This window comes from Martes martes, assembly GCF_963455335.1.
Source record: "Martes martes genome assembly, chromosome: 1".
NCBI classification, from domain to species: domain Eukaryota; kingdom Metazoa; phylum Chordata; class Mammalia; order Carnivora; family Mustelidae; genus Martes; species Martes martes.
The window spans coordinates 44,640,389-44,660,778 of NC_137888.1; the positions used below are offsets into that span (position 1 = coordinate 44,640,389).

Consider the following 20,390-nt stretch of genomic DNA (forward strand, 5'->3'; position numbering starts at 1 on the left):
TTGCTCTCTCTGTCAAATAAATAAAATATTTGAAAGAAATTCAGATATTCAGCTTTAAATAGTTTTAGAAGCCATTTTACCAAACTTTCAAGGAACACATCATTCCAAACATATGCAAACACTTTCAAAGAACAGGAAAAAAGAGGGAATTCTGTGAAACAGACTCTATATGACCAGAATAACCCTAGCTGAAGGAACCATAGAAGAAATAATTACAGGCAAATCTCAGAAATAAAATTACAAAATTCTAAACTAAATACTAGCCAACAAATCAAACAGATTATAAGAAAAGCAAACAAAAAAAAATGAGTAGGTTTATTTCAGTAATGCATGAGAGTTTTAGCAGAAAATAATTTATAAATATAATTTTTGTTAGGAGATTAAAGGAGGAAGTTCTCAATAGCTGCAGAAAGGCATTTGATATCTAATACCTATTCTTGAGTGGAATTCTTAGAAAACTAGGAACATAAGATAACTTCTTTAAGGTAATTAAAACCAAGAAAGTATCCTTCTTAGGGAGGAAATATTAAAGTAAATCTCCTAAAAATAGGAACTATGTGAAAATGCCTATTATCATTGTTTCTACTAAATATTGTAGGTTCTAGCCATTTCAATTAGATGAAAAGAAATTATATAACATAGTCATATGAGTTGTAAAAGGAAAACTCACATTATCTCAGATACGACTTTCTACATAGAAATTTTCACCAAATTTATATACAAGATGTTTAAAAAATTTGTATCAAAGCGGCTGGTTATAAAAGTTTAGTTGCATTTCTACTTACCAGCAACAAACAGCAAATGTAATTTTTAAAGAAATTACATTTGCAATAGCAACATAATCTGTGAAGTATTGGGGAATAAACCTAAAACATATCTCAACAAATGCAAAACAATTATAAAACTTTATAACAAGACATTTAAAAACACTCAAGTAAATGGAGAGTTTGCATTCATGGATCAGTGAAACTGTCTTAGAAAAAGGTCATTTTTCCCTCAAATGATATGTAGACTCAATCCAATTCTAACAAAAACTCTCACATGTCTTTTTGTAGAAATTGACAAACTGACTGTAAAATTAACATGGCAATGAAAATAAAAGAGGGACAATGAGGGGCACCTAAGTAGTTCAGTTGGGTCAGTGTCTGACTCTTGATTTCGGCTCAGGTCTTGATCTCAGGGTGGTGAGTCTGAGCCCCAGGTTGGGCTCCAGGCTAGGCATGGAGGGACAATGATTGAACAAGACATTTCTGATGAAAATAAGTCAGGACTACATGCCTTCACAGATATATAGAGTTACTCTAAAGTTCAGTCATTAATGCTAAGTGATGTTGCTATAGAGTGAGAGAACGTGATGAATGTATCCTAACAGAGAACCCAGAAGCAGATCTACTATGTATGGACCTTAAACATATGACACAGGTGACACTGCATATCATTAGGGAAAGAATAGCTTATTTATTATATTATGCTAGGCAATCTATATTGGAAAAAAAAAAGAAAGAAAGAAACTGGATTCCTACATCAAACCACTTACAAAAATTAAGTCCAAATATTCTAAGGACATAAATGTGATAAGAAAATACTTTTTAAAAAGATTTTATTTATTTATTTTAGAGATTAAAAAAAGAGAGAGAGTAAGTGGGGGAGGGGCAGAGGGAGAAGGAGAGAAAAAATCTCAAGCAGACTCCCCACTGAAAGCACAGCCAGACACGGGGCTCAATTTCACGACACTGAGATCATGACCTGAGCCAAAATCAAGGGTCAGGTGCTTAACCATCTGAGCCATCCAGATGCCCCAAGAAAACCTTTTAAAATTGAGTACTTTTAGACTATTTTAGAAGAAAAATATGGAATAATATTTTTCTCACCTTGAGTAAGAAAAAGTTTTCATAAATGAAATACAAGCATTATCATAAAAGACAAATTGATAATTTTAATTAATTTATTTTAAGAATTCTTTCTTTCAAAGACCCAATTAAGATTACAAAAGATGGGATGCCTGAGTGGCTCAGTTGGTTAAGCAGCTGCCTTCGGCTCAGGTCATGATCCCAGCATCCTGGGATCGAGTCCCACATCGGGCTCCTTGCTCGGCAGGGAGCCTGCTTCTCCCTCTGCCTCTGCCTACCACTCTGTCTGCCTGCACTCGCTCGCACTCTCTAACAAATAAATAAAAATTAAAAAAAAAAAAAGATTATAAAAGATAAGCCCAAAGTAAAAGATATATGCCATATATCTTGCTAGCAAAGGAATTGTTATCCCAAATACATAAAGGGGCACCTGGGTGGCTCAGTTGGTTAAGTGTCAGACTCTTGATCTCACCTCAGGTCTTAATCTCAGGGTTGTAAGTTCAGACCCTGCACTGGCCATCACAATGGGTGTGGAGCCTACTTTAAAAAAAACAAAACAAAACCTTAAAGAGATCTTAAAAACAATAAGAAAAAGTACAACCTAATAAAAATAATAACCTATAAAACCTGAAATTGACTAACTAAATAAAATGGATATTATGAGTTAAAAAAATCAAGCTATATTAAAAAATATGCATGATTTCATTAATGATAAAGAAAATGTGAATTGAAACCACAATGAGCTAACATTTTATACATACTAGATTAGAAAAATTTAAGAAATCTGGTATGTTTAAGAATTGAAGATGATGTGGAACAATAGGAACTCTTATGTTGTTAGAATGGGTATAAATTGATAAATCATTTGGGATAATAAGTTTATAAATTTCTTTATTTTCATCCAATGACTCAGCAATTTCACTGCTATGTATATACCTTAAAAATCTTACATGTGTGATTAAAACAATATCCTAGGATGTTTAAGGAAGCATTTTTTTGGTTGTTGTTGTTTTTTTAGGTTTTTATTTAAATTCCAATCAGTTAATATACAGTGTAATATTAGTTTCTGGTGTACAATATAGTGATTCAAGAATCCCATACAACACCAGGTTGTGCATGTATGTATGTATGTGAGATACATAGAGATATATCTCTATATATCTCATATCTTCTTTATTCATCCATCAGTCAAACATAGGTAGGTAGATAGATAGATAGATAGATCAATCTCACATCTTCTTTATCCATCCATCAGTCGAAGGACACTTGGGCTGTTTCCATGATTTGACTATTGTACATGATTCTGCTACAAAAGATGATGTTGTTGGGGTGCATGTATGCCTTCAAATTAGTATTTGTGTATTTTGGGGGTACATACTTAGTACTGCAATTACTGGATGGTAGGATAGTTCTATTTTTAACTTTTTGAGGACTCTCCACACTGTTTTCCAGAGTGGCTGCTCTAGTTTGCATTCCCACCAACAGTGCAAAAGGGTTCCCCTTTCTTGTTTTAGGAAACATTTTTTTAAAAATCAATTTCATCAAGAAAGGGACTAAATTATAGTGTAGTGGGACATGAGTAATGTATAGTAGTGAAAATGAATAACTCTGTATAAATATGCTTGAATATAATGTACAAATGAATGGTATGAACAGTGTAATCTCACAATATGATAAACTTAGAAACAAAATGCAGTCTCAAAAGACTATGTATAGTATAACAATATTCATGAAAACTTCAAAGACCTACAAAACTAAATAATGTGGCATTCATGCACTCATACAGATGTGATAGTACTTACTTATGAAGCAAAGATATGCCAGGCAGGCCTTTCTTGACAAATGCAGAACTCTTCTGACACACAGTGTTCTCTTTGGGGATCCCGAATGCCTGCCTAAAACTTTCAGAATTGCACTGCCGTCTGGGCATTTCTGCCCAGTCCTGTTTTCTCACCTCTCCTTTCAGAGGTGTTCTGAAAGCTCTCCTTGTCTACTTGATCTCTTTTCCATTTTACCTACACTTGTATTTCTGTCCATAAATATCTTCAGTTTTAACTTCATTTTGAAATGATGATGGGGTGATTTGTAATCTGCTCACCAGAAGACTCAAACTTACACAATCACAGAAATTTTTTAAAAATTTACCTTAACAACATATATTCCTTGGAATACTGTTAGTGGGAAAACCTTTGGGAAATGCTATTTTAAGGCAAATTTTATTGCTGCCAAGTGTAGAAATTATAAAAACATAAATGCTTGTTTTAGCTCATTCAGACTTTTATAGTAAAAAAATATTTTTAAATGATTTATGTATCCCTTTTTCCTGTCATTTTTTTCTTTATTTTCAGAAGGAGGACTATGGAGAAATAATACTCATTTCCACAGTAAATCACTCCCAATATCTTTAATAAATAACTGTTCTTCTGATGTGTAGTTTTATTTATTTTGCTGAAGCATGAACTTAAAGCAAGAGCTCCAAGGAAGAAAAGCTAAAAGTAAATATTTTTGCTCTATTTTTATTAAATTTTGAACATTACATAGTTCTATAGCTAAATCAAATTACATAATTTATTATAAAACTCTTATTCAAACTGCTGACAAAACCAACAAAGTAGTTATAACTCATTGAGCATCACAAAATATTCTATACCTCACAAATACCCTATAGTCAGAAACATTTTGACAACCTCATTTCTTTTATTTCTATGGATGAAAATAGTTCCAATAAACTAATAAAACCAAAACCCCTTTGACTTTTTTTTAGCACTGAAATACTGTTAAATTTTCCAAAGCACTAGCTACAAATACATAAAGAAGTATAAAACTTTTTATACATTATGACCCAGTATTTCCACTTGGAGAAAAATCCTTAAGATAAAATATACCAATATTTGGAAAAGTCATTCTGTAAAAAGATTATACCACCATCACAATTCTATTTTTTTCAAATGGAAATAATTCAAAGACCTAATAAGAATATTATATTAGCTAATCAAACTATGAATCCCATATGATGAAATTCTAGAATTCAAATGTGGGAAACTATCAGAGCATTAGATAAATGTATGTAGAGCAATAAGTAAACTTATAGAAATAGTTTAGAAATAAAATAGTTTATAGTTGTATAAGATTCGATACATTAATCATATACCTAGAGGTGACCTCATGGGAGTTAAATCACAAATAAGCTTTACAAAGTGAGCAACTACAATGTCAACAATATATAAAATACCTTAGGAAATCACTCATTCATTTATCAAAATGGGCTTTATTAAGCTCTCAGGAGGCAGACACCTGTATTAGGTATTATACATTTTTGTTGGATTAAACTTCAAATTCTGAAACTTGCAAAAAAAAATCTAATTTAGAATTCATTTTTCAAGTACTTATCAAGACTAGAATGTATTTGGTTTCAAAATTATGATTGTGTATTTTTATTTGGAGCAATTAAATAATTCTTTTGGATAGGCATATTGAAATCAAGAAGACTACATTCATTACTTTAATGATATAAAGTTTAAATGAACCTCTCTTCATAAAGCATTCATACTGGATTCTTTTTAAAATGCATTTGTCTTAATGGTTTCAAATGTCCTTCCCTGGTACTGTTGTAAGGGAGGCTGAGTTAACAGCCTATTATTATGTACTCCTTACTGAGCTGTTAATAGCTTTACAGTCTTTCAAAGAATACACCTGCTGCTCATAAAAACATTTATGTTGCTACAGAATTTGGCTGTGTTTTAATATCATGTATTTGCAGTGACCTTGTAGAATCCATACTAATCTTATTTTTTAGGGGAACAAACAAAAATAGAAATTTGTCCATTTACTCGGGTATCTTAACAGAAAATTAGAAAATAATTTGATTATTGTAAGGGCTTCAATATCTGAAGTTATTTTTCTTTAATGGTTTTAACTTTCTTGGTAATTTTATATACTATTTGAGTTTATTTAGATTTTCATTCTTGAGATTTTGTTGTCTCAATTTATATATGTTGAAAAAGACAGGTTTATATTCCTATAAATATCTGTATATTTTAATTAGAAATGGGTGACTTAAATACTATTAGAAATATCAACATTTCCACAGATTGAAAAAAGTATTATAATTAATTTATATCCTCCCTTAAACCTTTAGTAATAGAAAATTGTAAGTCTATAATGAGAAAATGTAAAGTTTTAGCTGAGGAAATATTCTGCAGTTCTTCATGGTTGAATGCACTATAAATTAATTGTTTTTGGCCAAGTTTCAGTTGGCAAAGGCAAATTGCTCCCAGAACCTATGTTTAATCCTTCTATTTCACACAAGGACATTTAAAGAAGACAATCAGTGCAATCATTATTTCCATATGTCCCTTGATTCTTATGATTTCCTGGGTATATCACAGCAGGTAGATGAATGAAATCTTTCTGTCCTAATTTAGTTATGCCTGAATGTGTCTAGCTATTACAACTGCTGTTATAAACAACTCCTTGGTAATTTTCCTCCTATTTAGTGAATTATCCATCGTAACAGTTTTTATCTTAGCATGTTTAGCAACTTTATATTTTAACAAAAAGACCGTGTATAGACTTAGTTCAGTTTTTGGTTAGCATAATAATGAAGGTCTTTTATTGCTGCCCAGCAACAACATGGCAAATAAATGGAGGTAGTTGGCAGACATGTAATCCCTCTCAGCTCCTGAAACATGTCACATTCAAAGATTATTACATTCAAGTCACTATTTTAAATCTCAGATTGGTGTCATTGTCCCAGCGAAGGTAACATTAACTAGTCAATTGATCATGTCCACAGAAGCAAGTAACTGACTTGAGGCCCAAGTCATTGACTCAAAGAAAGTATCTGTCAATTGAAGAAATCTGTAGACATTAGCGTTATTCTCACATACAGGGCTTACCTGCACACCTAATCGTCTAAGGCCTCAGGCACCTGGACACTTGGCAACTTATCCTACTAACTTACTTGACATTGAATTAAAAAATGAAAATTTCTGTGGTTCTGAGTGATTAATTTACTAACTAACAAAAGCAATTTTCATCCACTAACTTACAATAGAGCTCATTATTAAAATTATGTCGTGGGCACCTGGGTGGCTCAGTCAGAGTGCCTGCCTTCAGCTCAGGTCATGTCCCTGGGGACCTGGGATGGAGTCCCACATTGAGCTCCCTGCTCAGTGAGGAGTCTGCTTCTCCCTTTGCTCCTCTTCCCTGCTTATGATCTCTCCCTCTCTCTCTCATGCTCTCTCTCTCTCTCAAATAAATAAAACTCTTAAATAAAATAAAATAAAAATGCCCTACTCTAAAAATAAAAAAAGATGTTTCCGGAAACTACATGGACATCTTTTTAGTAACAGCAACAGCAACAATAATGATTCTATCTTACATTTGAAAACGATGTTCCAATTTAGAAATTGCTTTCATATACATTCTTATTTGATCCATCACAATGAATTTGTGCAATGGGTGGAGCTGAGGTTTTTATGTTCATTTTTCATCTTATCATACTGTGGCTCAGAAATATTATGACACACTGAAGGTCATCTGTCCTGTGAGTCAAAGAAAGATGACCTTGTGTCTCTGCATTCTGATCCAGTGCTTTAAACAGTAAGATCACTCAGTTTATCAGTAAATATAGAAGATCCTGTTAAAACTATAACAGAATTAGAAATCCCTATTTAAAGCCTAGAAAAGCTTTTATCTTCTGATAAAAAGCATAGCTGTCCTCCTAAACTCACTATGATGAAGAAATTGAAATGAAAATACAAATAAAAGAAATTCGTTTGGCTAATTCTTTCTAGGTTACCTTCATAGATGAGTTTAGATACATAATTTCATTGTTGTAATAGAAGAAATAACATTTTCATTCTTCTAAATGATCCTCTTGGCTTATGCAAAGAGAGAGACTGAATATGTGTCTTGAGCCCACTGGCAGAAGTAAATGCCATAAAACAATAATAAATTGTAATCTATCTCAACTTTTGCCAGACTAAGTACTTTGAATTTCAGACGTTCATATACTATGGTTAGGACTGTGCATTATTTATGATATATAGAATCTAGATTAACTGTTTTCTGTTTTCTTTACATTTATGTTTGTCAATATATTAATAAAAAGGAATGTAATATCTAACATACTTAATTTATAAAATTCTTAGTGATATGTGGCTATATTAAAATACTTGATATTGGAAGCTACACAGGGTAATAAGACAGAATCCAGAGCTAGACACTCTGGATTCAAATCCCAGCCCTAACACGAACTTCCTGAGTGACCCTGGGCAACTTAACCTCTCTGCAGGTTTTGTCATTTGTAAAACTTACTTCATAGAGTAGCTCTGAGGATTTTCTGAGTATTGGGAGTACTTACAGAGCCTGCCACATAGTAAGTACTACCAAAGAGTTAACGTTAAGAAAAAAAATTTAACTGCATTATGTTCTGTTTATATTTTCAGTTGATTTGTTTTGACTAATTTAACCTGTCACTTCAAGCTAAAAATTCATAAATCCTTCCAAAGAAACAGATAATTGAGATATTTCAGTTGAGTAAATTTTGTATGTTATGATAAAATCTTCAAAATGCCATCAGCAAGTCTAGTGACAAAAAATAGGATCAATTAACTACTCCTATAAGATCGGGGACTATGAAACGCAGATTAATGTTCAATCTACTTGTTCCAGTTACCCATTACTGCATAACAAACTGCTCCCAAAATGCAGTCACTTTAAAAATAACAATCTGTAAATATTATATCTCGTGCATCTGTGGATCTGGAATTTGAACCAAATACAACAGGGCCAGCCTATCAATGCTGCAGTTTCTGGAACCTCAGCTGAGAGGATAGAAAATAGCCTAGGGCCTGGGAACACCTGGCGACTGGCCTTGTGTCATCTTCTCTTTATCATCTCCTCTCCCTCATCCTCTCTTCCTTTGCACTCCTGCTTTCTCTTCCTCCCCTCACCTCATGACCTCTCTCTCCAAAGGCCCTCCACATGGTGGTCTTGGAATTCCAAGAAGTTCAGAAGACTAATCCTACTTCCTATACTGCAATGGAGTTCCAAAACAAAGTTGAAAATGGCCAGTTTCCTTAAAGACTGAACCAGTAACTGGCAGTTTTATCACTTCTACTTTACTGATCAAATCAGTCACAGGCTAGACCAGATTCAAGGGGGAGGGGCAGAGTCCTGACTTTTCAGTAGGAGGAGTGTGAAAGAGTTTGCAACCATTCTTATTTGCCATACTACTTGATTTTAGACCTGCATTAAATATTACATTATGTGCTTTGCTTCTAATTTATACTAATGTAAAAAATATTTTTCAGGTCTGGGCCAAAGCAAATTTGTTCATTTTGAATATGTATGAAATGCTGAAAATTCAAAGTCTATTTAAATAATTTTATCTAAAAATATTGCAGAATAAAAAAAAATCATTCATAAAAGTAAAGAAAAAAGAGAGAAAACTTCCACAAAGAAGTTTTTCCAGTTCTTTGAATTTGGACTATATATTGTGTTGTGTCAGTGTATTCATTACAAATAAAATAGCTATACAGACCAAATTATCCAAACTTGGAAATAAGGAGATATCTGCTTTTGCCCAAGGAAAAAGCATCCATTACTAGCACCACCAACTCTCCTAAGTACAAACTGCATAAATATTTAAAATGGCAACATCTGTGGCCACAGAACAGTGACAGCTTTACTATGTTGGGATTACTTTTCCTTTTACCCTGAATTTAACTTATTGCTTCATTATATGTAGTTCTCTTTCATTCTAACTTGATTTCAAAACTGGTTTATGCATATGAGTAAATAAATAATATATAACCACCGTTTGATAAAGATAAAGATTAAAATGATGTTACTGGGAAGTGAGTTTGCTTTGCTTTCAATTCCTCTACATTTATTTAACACTGTCTACGGTCATTGATATATTTACAAGTTCCTTTGGTTTGAAATACCCATGTTGGAAATAAAAGAAGAGTTTGTATGTGGGTGTGTGTGTGTGTGTGTGTGTGTGTGCATGTTTTCTGTGGGAAAGTGTCAACTACAGCAATCTATTGATTGCTATTATATTACTTATTTTCTCTCAGGAATGAAATACTACTTAGTTTTCAGTCACAGTATCTAGATAAACTTACATTTCATTATAAATCTTGAGGCATTCATTTGATGCACATTTTAATATTACCAGTCCTTTAGGAAATTCAAAATCAATGACAGTGTTAGATCATTAACTGAGAACATTGCGTTATTTAGAGCATAATGTGATACTTTTCAAGTCAAGATGATATCACTTCTAAAGAAAAGTTTTAAATCTTTTGGGAGGTGGGACTATGTTCCTTGAAACTTAAATTACTCTTTGTAGCTTCGTAGATCAATCTTAACAGATATCTTTGTTTTAATTTTGAACAAAACAAATATATCTGTCACCAGATCACATTTAAGACCATAAACAAATATAAAAAAAGTTAAAGTTTCATCATGATGACAAAATCTATTTAAATGGAAAAGATAAAAATGAAAAATAAATCTGCAGAAAGTGTTTCTTTCTTATTCCAAGTGAGGTTAAGGAATTCTCATGCTTGCATATTTAAGTGACTTTCTGCTTTCTCTTCAATGGGAGAAGCAGCCCTTATATCACGTTTTGTGGCCAATTTGGACAAATGCAAGACTTTACCTGCTACTCACAAATGATACTGTTTCCAGTGGAGGATTTTGTACAAAATATTTTTGTTTGTTTTGTTTTCTTATTTTACAAGCATTCTCTAGTGAAATTCTACCCATCTTAACTTTCTTGTTTACTTCCATTCTATTGGAAAATCTAGCAACCATCAGTTGGTTTTAGAGGCTAGTCACCTGCATTTGCTCTAGTTATCTCATTTTCAAAGATTTGTCTTTTGCTATCCTTTATTTTTCTTACCTATTATGTATTTCAGTTAGCACTATTGTGAAAAATCTGCTTTATATTTTTGCTTTTTAAAAAACAGATTCTCTTTTCTAGCTTTATTATTTTTTAAATTCACATTGCAGTTAGGTAGAATCAATCAAGGCACCATGCATGACTTGCCTTTTTAGTTCTATCCCACTCCATTCATCCATATTGTTCTAATAATTTAACTTTGAAAACATTCAGTTTGAGATTTAGAATACCGATTATATTTGAAGAGCTCAACATGTGTGTATTAATGTTTCCAAAGATATTTAGTGTTCTCTTTCTCTCTACGTGTCATTTGTTACTAACTTATCCTAATTTTATTTTCAAAGTTGTTTTTATCTAGCTTTTAGGTAGCTGTGTTAATACTTGGTCTAAACTACAGACTTCAGGAATTTGGAAACTTTTCTAAAAATGTTTAGTTTAATTATAATCCTTAAATATTCTTCTGATTATGATTTTTCCTTCTCATTTCCTCCCTTTAGATAAGACAGTCTTATTTTATTTATTTATTTTATTTTATTTATTCAATACTCTAATAAATATGATTTTTAATGTCTTATTACATATATTTCCTCCTTTTTCTATCTGTATATGCATTACTATGACCAAATTTACATTTTTTAAAACTCATACAAAATTATCAAAAGCCTTAAGAATTAATTGCAAATTTAAAATTATCTATAATATACTTTTAAGAAAATCATCAAGTACTTTTGAGTGGGAGGACTTTCTTCAGGGACAGCTATCAAGTCTTAAACATTTAATTTTTGCTTGAATACCATTATAAATATTTATAGAGTTATAGAGCACAAAAGAAAAGCTTATATCCCATCTGTATGAAGGTAGGGTACATGAAGACAGATGGGAACGTTAAAACTGAATAAATATTAAGAGATATGTATTAACAGATATTTCAACAAAATCTTAGTTTTTTATAAGCATACAGTTTTTGCAAAATATATTTTGGTAAGTAGAATCTTGGATGTTCTCCACAATGTTCCCAAAAAAAAACCAAGCCAGCTATACTGACGTAATATTATTGCATTTCCATTGTGGAAGTACTATAAGCCTGCAAAACAATTTTTCTCATCTGTCATTTGAATTGTCATTAACTTGTGCAAGCTGATTATAAATTGTTATACCAATAGATAAAATTTTAAATCTAAACTTACAGAGTAATAATTCATTAATTTCTCTGTTTAATAATTTGGCTAATATGAGAGCCTATAATATTCTAGGTATACTGCATTAAGCAACGGGAATACAAAGGTTAAAAGGAAAACAAAACACAAACAAAATTTCTTTAAAGACCCCTCATCAGCATCTGCAGAATTACCTTAAGGCACAAACCTATCATTGCCCCAAATTAAATGTACCACCTACCAATAATAGTCCTAAAATAAAGAAATTGTGCTATACTACATACCTGCTGAAGCCTGTAAAAAGGTTTTACACATTATTTTGCTTTATCCTTACAACAAGCTTGGCCCTTTGAGGTGATATAACCTTGTTTCACAGATGAACTGGCTATAAGTAGAATCCCACTGGTCTCAACCTAGGACCAGTATTTTCTAAAGATCACACTATAACTGTTTAACCATTTCTCCTAATAGTATATTTAGCTACTCTTTCAAGCAGTTAATTATCTACATATAAGTTTTCTGATAATCAATTTTGAATGTTTAATTCCAGATCAATATTCTTCTATCATCAGGTGTCCATTTGTGCCATCTCCTACTATCGCTTAACATTTAATGTTCAAGGAATACATTTAATTTTCACTAGAGGTGAAACATGACACATATTGGTAAGAATATGAGAAAAAATCATGAATGCATTTCAAAGGGATTTGGGGTTACCTCCTATTTTGGACCACTGGGGCTAATCAAGAGTTGATTGTTGTAAATTATAGCCGTGGTATGCTAAATGATACTTCTCCTAAAGTGCTGTCAGAAAGTAGTTGTGTGCTTAGAATACTGGCTTCTACATTTTTCTTACATACGCATCATTAGTAATTTTGTTATAGCAGTGGCCAGTTTTTACCTAACAAAACATGTCAGAACACTCTACCCACTAGTGTAGAACACCCTATCAACGAGCTTGTTAACCCCTTCATCTCCCAAATTACAATTCTGTCTTACGTACTTCAATAAACGTGAGAAAAGAATAATCATTCTAGCTTCTTTGTGTATCTGGGGCAAATCACTTTTGTTGAGCACCAGGCCCATCTCCCCAGCTGGTGGGGGTTAGCTTTGATCTGCTCACAGGAGAATCAGTGGGAGCTAGAAGCCATCCCTTGCGGCCCTCCTACTTGGAAGCAACAGTTTCAGCATCCAGTTCCCAATGATATGTGAGCAGAACTCTATCAGATACCCTCTGTGTTAAATGATTTAGGTATTCTTCTGCGGATATCAATGACTAGATGTATATTAAACTCTAACTATGCTTCCAGCCCTCCTTTGCTTTTTTGGTTTTGGTTTGTTGAGGAAAATACAGACCACATGTCTGAAGAAATTGCAGTCTGCTTGGGGATATGTATTGACACACACTGAAATAACCAGAAGAAGGGACCAGATTGTATAAAATTATTTCATGATTCTTCGAATCATTCTTTGAAAATCATGCAACAAAATTTAAAAAAAAAATTTAAAACCTCCCGAACTCACCCCCAAAATTTATTCACTTGAAAATTTAAAATATAATCTTAAATATCACCTATTAAAGGGTTACAAACTTAAATTATAAATTATTTTAAAATAAAAGACATTGAGAGACACATACTTTCAAACCTTTGTGATATGACCAATACAGGGAAAAAAAAAAAGAAGGCATTAACAAGTGTAAGATTTTTAAATAGTAATTAAATGGATTCAATAAAATTTGTTTGATTTTAAAAAATCAAAACCAAGTTCTTAAAAGACCGAGATCCTTTTAAAAAATGAAATCTTTCTAAAATTCAAAACCAAGTTCTCAAAATAAACAAGCTTGCCAAGGTGGTGGAAGATGTTACTTATGAAAGAGATTTTTTTTTTTTTAAGATTTCCTTTATTTATTTGACAGACAGAGATCACAAGTAGGCAGAGAGACAGGCAGAGAGAGGGGAGGAGGCAGGCTCCCCACTGAGCAGAGAGCCCGATTTGGGGCTCGATCCCAGGACCCTGAGATCATGACCTGAGCCGAAGGCAGAGGCTTTAACCCACTGAGCCACCCAGGTGCCCCATGAAAGAGATTTTTAATGATGAGACAAGACTAGATATAAATTTACAACAATAAATGTAAAACAAATTTAATAGATAATTTTCTCTTAATTACCAAAAGTAAACTAGAAGACAATCAGAATATAGGATAAAATAAGTTTTAAAAGATGGTTAATATCTACTCCCAAGATGGTCCATTTCAATTAAATTTTCAAGAAATAGATAATTCCCATGTTATATAAACTATTCCAGAATATTACGAAGGGGAAATTTTCATAACATTCTCTAAATAAAATCTAATCCAAATATCACAACCAGAAATTAATAATAAAAATGGGAAAATATAAGAAAACTCTAGGCCAAGATCACCTATAAACATAGGTTTAAACATTCCAGCTGAAATATTACCAAATTGCAACCAAAATTGCAATAAAAATTATAATACTATATTGTGAACAAGAATTAACTAGTAGAATTTCTTAGGAATGCAAAGATAGTTCTTCATAAGTGAAAGGTGAAAAAACATATAATGAACTTGGAAAATACAGATAAATTTTTTGTAACATTCAGAATCCATATCACATTTTAAAAACATAATACAAATGCAATTACAGTATAAGAAAAAGGAAGAAAAGTCCTCAACTGGTCATCAACAGAAAGCTAAGTCAGATGTGATTATGTTTAACAGTTGCACATTGATAGCCATTCCATCAAAGAAAAAGGAAAATAAAGTTCCTGCTTTTACTTCTATTACGCAATATTCTGCTAAAGTCTTAGCATTGCAATAAGAGAAGAAACGTAAGAAATTTTCCTTTTGGTTTCTGCAATAAAATGTTATGGATTTATTCACACAGGTTTTGCGTAATTTTATCATATACTCAAGTATTATAAGGTTTTTGTTGACATAGTAACTGGAATATTTAAAGTAGAATTTTAATTGGTCACTGCTAGTATATAGGAAAACCACTGATAATTGTATGTTGGCTATCTAGCTGACTTTGCTTATTAGTTGTGAATCTTTTCAGTTAATTCTCTAGGGACTTCTGGGTAGAAAATCATACATGGCAGATAGAAAGTGAGGTTTATTAGTTCAATCATTACAAGAGACAATTCCCACATAGTAAGGAAAAAATATTGGTTTCAGTTTTCAGTAAGATAATTAAGTTATGTTTTAGGAAGAACCTTTCTGTATACCTTATGGTTCGGCTAGAGTCGAGTAAGATTCTTTCTCTCTAAAGATTTCTTAAGGGGCACCTGGTGGTTCAGTCAGTTAAACAACTACCTTGGGCTCATGTCATGATCCCCGGGTCCTGGGATTGAGCCCCAGGTCTCCTGGCTCCTTGCTCAGTGGAGAGTCTGCTTCTCGGCCTCCCTCTGCCTGCTGCTCCCCCTGCTTGTGCTCTCTCTCTCTGTTAAATAAATAAATAAGGTCTTTTTTAAAAATTTAAAAAGAAAGATATCTTAAAAAAGATTAGATCAGCACTTCAGTGGGATAAATTCAGGCAACTAATAAAAGAATAGAGATGGATGAATTTTTTAGTACTATGAGCTCTTTTATGATAATGCCTATTTTACAGGCATGCTAATACTTCCATTTCTATATTTATGCCTACTTCTATAGCACTTGGGAATCCACATCAGCAATCAACAGATTGCATCATCAAAGTGAAGATATGAAAAATCTTAAGAAATCTTTCAGCCAGGGTATGATATATAAGTACCTGCTTCCATGTAGTACTCACTCATATAGGGACCTGTGAAATAAAATCCACCAGATTCAGTATCTCTCTCCTTTGAGAAACAAGCATTACACAGATCTCAAGCTTTCCTTTTTCTAAGGTCATGTGAAAGAACTTTCTTTTAATCAAGTAAAGTATTTTCAGGATTTGCTAATATCGTTATTTAGGCAACAAGATTCTTTGATAACCCTTCAAACTTTGTTTTTAGGCCACGCAATTCTTGATTTGTCAGAAAAAAAAATCTTTCCGCAGATAGTAAGTCATGTTCTAAATGTGGTTTTAATTTGTTTAGTTTTGAGAGGATTATTGCGGAGATGTCTCCCATGGGCTTCTATCATGTTTTGTTTAAAGAATGTGTGTTTGCTTCTGGGACTGAGAGGCAGGGTGAGAAAGACAGACATAGAAATGGAGAAAGACAAGGTATTAAAAAATGACTTAGGTAATTCCTAACAGAGCCGTTAAAAATCCACTTGCAATACTGTTTTATTTTCTCAGGAATTATAGCTTCCGTCTGCTAGCCAATAGAACAAGAACTTTACCATTGGCTTAATTAGAACATTGTTAAAATGATAATGATAGCAGTAAATAGTAATAATAATGATTGTGATAGTAAAGTGCTGATTTTTTGGCCTATTTCTGATCATTTTACACTTGGTATGACTTGAAAGGATAAAAGAAAATCCAGCAGTTCTTTAATCTGTCCTCTTAGTACTGTTCTATGAATAAAGCCATTCAGGTACCTTCATACATCAAAAATTCTAGAAGGATCTCCCGGACCTCATCAAATAAATTGTATTCCCAGCCCTGAACAAGAATAGTTTATGTTCCATGCAAGATTAGGTGAGTTATAAGCCCCTTGTATTTCCTGGAATCTGTCTATAGGACCCGCTATAAAAAAGAAAAAGAGAATGAAAATAAAGACAGGATGCATGTGTTAACCATAGTAGAAAATAATTTTATCTTTGAAAAAACTAGCTAAAACCTTTAATGTTGAGAATTGTCTCTCTCATTGAGGAGATAGATATTCCTATAAAAATATTCTGATGCAACCAAATCACTTACTATCTGGATCACAGTTTGTTTTAAATTTGAAGTTATTTCTAGTGGATGATCAAAAATGTAAATGTAAAATGTAAAGACATGACCTTGGCTCAAAGTCTAATTTATTAACATATTTGTCCTGGACACATCTGTTTTAATTGGATATAGTGAAAAAGCACACCTTAAATGGGAAATTTTAACTAGTTTTGTGACTTGTTTGGTAAGTGACTTAATCTTTTTTTGACCAGTTTCATTGTATGTTAGGTGAGAATAAAAATATTATCAGTTCTTCTTGCTTCACGAGGTTTTTAAAAGTATTATATAAAGTATGTGTATTGCAAAACATTACATAAATCATGGTTCTCTTACGATTGCTAATCTATCTTTATATCTAAATATTTGTAGAAAAATGTCTACAACAATTTTAATCACACCTATAATCCAATTAATTTAAAATTAAATAGTAAAATAAAGGGAAACATCTTACATAAGTCTCACTGGACCCAAAGATTTTAAGAGAAAGCAAACCAGCTAAATGATGACCACTTTGTGGACCTATTGATTCTACTTCCACTGGTGGGAGTGGTAAACCAAGAGTGAGATAAGGAGTGATGAGAATGAGTCACAGTAGAAGAGAAGGGCCTTGTATTTCTGACATAAACATAATTATAGAATTTAATTGCTTAGTTAGAACTTTGGTGATTATGTAACATACATCTGTTAGAGTGCCCTAGAACCCTCCTTAAATATAGTAGGCATTCAGGGTCTCTGGAATGAATGAATTTGCTATATGAATAAGTCAAATTCTTCAAGGTGACTTAAGAAGATACATAACATAAGTAGAATCAAGACCAAGCCCAGGGCAAGAAGATTCCAACCCAGAATTCTCTACATGCTGCCTTTTGTTGATACAGGCCATGCTACCACTGATTTTAGAAAGATGTAGCCATATGAACTGGGCACCTTAGCCTATTTCTTTTCACTGTTATGGTTTTTAGGTTAAATGCTAATAGGATCCAGAATCTGGCAAGAACATCCCTTTTAGTTACCTTGAAGAGTTAACATCTACAGAGATAAAGCTAGATTCAGTAGTTTAGGTAAACAAAAGGTTGAATGTGACAGTAAAACTAGACTCCCCAAAAGCCTTGATTCTCAGCAGCTGGAAAGGAGCAGTGTCTGAGTCTAAGCTGTAGGACCTACTCATGGAAAAAGAACAGGAGGTGAGGTCAACATCTCTAGAGATCAGGTCATGCACATTATGTTTGACAATGACTCATGTTCACACTATTTCGTTCTGAACTATTTAAAAAATATATATAGATACAAATATATAAAATGGAAATTATATATATATACATATATCTCTAATGTTTAAATGATATGCATAATGATACATTAAAATATATTATTACTAATTTTTTTCCCCTCACAATTGGTGCTATTACTCATGCTCATCCAAGGAGAAAGAGTGCAACAAGCTGTTTTACTTTCAGCAGCAAACATTATGCAAAAGACTGCCTGTGTGCTCAGCCATGAGCATCCACTATCTTATTCATAGTTCAGTGCAACCAGTGGTGTTTTGCTTCACTTTGTGCCACTTATTTACTGCCTGAAAACTTTTCTTGAACCATAAAACTGTACAAGCGACAATCTTAGATCTGTCTACCACAAAGAATTAAAAAATCATATAGTTTTACAAATACTTAGAAGTGATTGATAATACACCATATGAACTTACAGTGTAGTACTTAAAGTGAAACTTGTAGACTTACTTTGTATATTTGAAAAAGATATACTAACAATTAATGAATTAAGCATGAAATGCAGGAAGCTAAAAGACCGAATAATTAACACAAAGAAACTAGAAAGAAGTAAGAAAATTTATAGAAAATTTATAGTAAGAGCAGATATTAAATGTAATAGAAGACAAAGATGCAGTTAGATAAACAAAACCAAAAGTTGTTTCAAACCTCTGGAAAGCTTGATCAAGGGAAAAAAAATACAAAATTAAATAAAATTAAGAACACAAAAAGGATTTCACTAGGGATTTAGTGAAGATGAAAACCATCTTTAAGAGTTTTATGAACAACAGGATGGATTACCTAGCAAATTGAACACATGCATGTCATAAAGCCAGCAATTCCACTGTGGTACAAACTCCAGAAAAACTTGCACACATATCCCACTCAAACATGTCCAGAAACCAGCCTGTGAGGAGGAATAAAGGGGTCTAGATGGTTCTGTGGCAAAGGATGGTGACAGCTACTTAGAATTGGAGTTGATACATCAGTAGAAGCAATTAGCCAAAGTCCCGGGACTATAGGGTGCTATGATTGTAATGGGTAGTGCTAACTTAGTTTCCCAAGAGCTTGGAAACACCAGGAAGGAGGACTGCTGTATACTGGAAAGAGGAAACCTTCATGAGTGCTGTTTTCTGAGTCCTCCTCTTTGGTATGCTGAGAAGTGGCAAGATGTTGAGACAACAGTCATCACAGCACTGCTGTGATTCAGGCTGAGGAACCATGGAAGCACATTTCCTGCTTGAGGATTTGTATTCAAGAGTTGGAGCAGCTACAGCTACACTTTTGTATATAACAGCAGAAATGCTAAAAGCTGTTTGCAAAAGGTGTCCTTTCTTCCCTGTAACTTTACTAAGTAAGAAATTACTATTTAGCTACATTTTGATGAAGCAACAAAGACAGTGTGCCATTGGTGCGCTGCCTTTCTAAGAGTAGATTTTTGAAATCTGTATCTTCTCCCTTTAGGATAAGACGAAGTTTATTTTTTCAGGGCTTTAAAACTTCTTTCTCAGTCTTCATTTCATATATTGTGAACTACCACTCAAAATACACCCTTACATTGCAAGAAATTCTGTAAAAGGTGGACTATTCTCTTGTATGTGAGATTGAAAATCCAAAAAGTTTGGCAAATTTCTAACCAAAAACAATATCATCAGAAATAGTGCCCAAGCATTTTTTTTCTCCACTCTGCAATATGGGTGTTAAGCTCCCTAATTGTAAAGTCCTTGATTTGTCTCCTTCTTTTAGCACTTAATTGATTACTACCCTCAATGATTGTATAGACCTTATTTCTTTGGATTTTATGCTGGGTAGGTATATATTTACTTCCTAAACTCAAAATTAGAGATAAATATAAACTGCTGTTTGTCAGTTTTGTCTTTTTTAGTTAAAATGTTGCTATTGTTAACTCGTTTTTTTTCTTTGCATTTTGTGTTCAATAAATAGTTCTATTTGGGGTATAGATGGCAAATTCAATTCCTCAGCTAGACTCAAAAGAACCATGTAGCATATAATGTTCTGACAAATAGGGCCATAAAATTTAAAAATGATCTTTAAGAATAGGATATTTTTCACAAAAGTAGCTTAAGGGAAATGATTTTCATAGTTCTAAATCTTAAAGCATCCCCAGCAAATAAATGGAGTTTGACACATTGTACACAGGTGTAGATTTTTATAACTTCATTTGTTAATCTGGAAGATCCGAACAACAGAGATTTTCAGGGAAAGGCTAAATGAAATCTTGATGAGAATATTATAGATAGAATTTAGGCACCAAATGAGTGATTCAATTAATGATCTTGAAAGTCATTTCCCTCCCTGAGAATTTCTAT

General features: G+C 32.8%; 1 protein-coding gene across 1 annotated transcript in view; it reads left to right on the forward strand.

Annotated features, from left to right (window-relative positions):
• Positions 1–20,390, forward strand: part of EPHA6 (EPH receptor A6) — a gene marked incomplete at both ends in the record, with an annotated part of 631,617 nt that overhangs the window by 335,003 nt on the left and 276,224 nt on the right.